This window comes from Crocuta crocuta, unplaced genomic scaffold (genome assembly GCF_008692635.1).
Source record: "Crocuta crocuta isolate KB4526 unplaced genomic scaffold, BGI_CrCroc_1.0 scaffold139, whole genome shotgun sequence".
In the NCBI taxonomy this organism is placed as follows: Eukaryota; Metazoa; Chordata; class Mammalia; order Carnivora; family Hyaenidae; genus Crocuta; species Crocuta crocuta.
In genome coordinates, this window is record NW_027533258.1 from 10,750,356 (window position 1) to 10,752,009 (window position 1,654).

Sequence of the window (1,654 nt, forward strand, 5' to 3'; positions counted from 1 at the left end):
CAGGCAGCAGCCTCAGGGGCTCCGCTCCCCGCCCCGTTTCCTGGAGGAGCCCAGGCGCCACGACCCTGGCCCACCTCCGGTTCCCCCGCGACCCCCTCCTCGGCCGCGACGGCACAATCACTGCTGGTCCCTCGCCCGCCTCCCCCCCGCCTGGGGGCCTTCTCTGCGCAGACTCGGCCGCCCGGCCTCCCGGCCGCTGGGGGGTCGTCTCTGCGCAGACTCGGCCGCCCGGCCTCCCGGCCGCTGGGGGGTCGTCTCTGCGCAGACTCGGCCGCCCGGCCTCCCGGCCGCTGGGGGGTCGTCTCTGCGCAGACTCGGCCGCCCGGCCTCCCGGCCGCTGGGGGGTCGTCTCTGCGCAGACTCGGCCGCCCGGCCTCCCGGCCGCTGGGGGGTCGTCTCTGCGCAGACTCGGCCGCCCGGCCTCCCGGCCGCTGGGGGGTCGTCTCTGCGCAGACTCGGCCGCCCGGCCTCCCGGCCGCTGGGGGGTCGTCTCTGCGCAGACTCGGCCGCCCGGCCTCCCGGCCGCTGGGGGGTCGTCTCTGCGCAGACTCGGCCGCCCGGCCTCCCGGCCGCTGGGGGGTCGTCTCTGCGCAGACTCGGCCGCCCGGCCTCCCGGCCGCTGGGGGGTCGTCTCTGCGCAGACTCGGCCGCCCGGCCTCCCGGCCGCTGGGGGGTCGTCTCTGCGCAGACTCGGCCGCCCGGCCTCCCGGCCGCTGGGGGGTCGTCTCTGCGCAGGCTCGGCCGCACGCCGCGCCCGCCCCTCTTGCGGGAGCCGACGCTGGGAAGCGCTCCGCCACGCGGGGCCGGGGTCGTGCACCTGCTCCTCCTCCCCGGTCCTAGATCCGCTGGCGGCCTGGCTGGGGCCCGTGGGTTCAGGTGCGCGTCCCCAGCGAACAGTTTTCCATATTTGTTCCGAGTTTTTAGTCTTCCTTTTTTTTTCCACCCCCGCAAGCCTTTGTCGTCTCGTTTGTTGATGCCCTTTATCCGCAAAGCCCTGTCACAGCTTTGGCGACGTGGATGCACGGCGACAGGGTAACGTTTAAAGGGGGAGGTCCTGAAGTGAGAGGCCAGACACTCAGAGTCCTGATGTGGGAAACAAAGGCGGAGGGAAATGGCGGATAAAGTTCAATTTCCTTAAAACCTGCAGCCCATTGATAAATACTTGAGGCAGGCAGAGTAGGACGTTCTCCAGGAACGCCCTACTGTCTTTATTTATTTTTATTTATTTATTTACTTATTTAATGTTTATTTTTGAGACAGGCAGAGTGTGAGCGAGGTAGGGCCAGAGAGACAGGGAGACACCGAATGTGAAGCAGGCTCCAGGCTCTGAGCTGTCAGCACACAGCCTGACTCCGAACCCATGAACCTTGAGATCGTGGCCTGAGCCGGAAGTCGGATGCTCAACATGCTGAGCCCCCCAGGCGCCCCAGGAACTCCCTCCCTACTGTCTTAACGTTAATGCTTTGCTGAGGGAAAAATAACCTTAGTTTGACAATAACAAGGCCTACAGTATCCTGTGAGTCTTCCCCCCCTTAAGTTTTTATTTACTTTTGAGAAAGAGGGAGGGAGCGCACAAGCTGGGGAGGGGCAAAGAGAGAGGGGGACAGAGGACCTGACAGCACAGCGCCTGTTGTGGGGCTCGAACTCATGAACT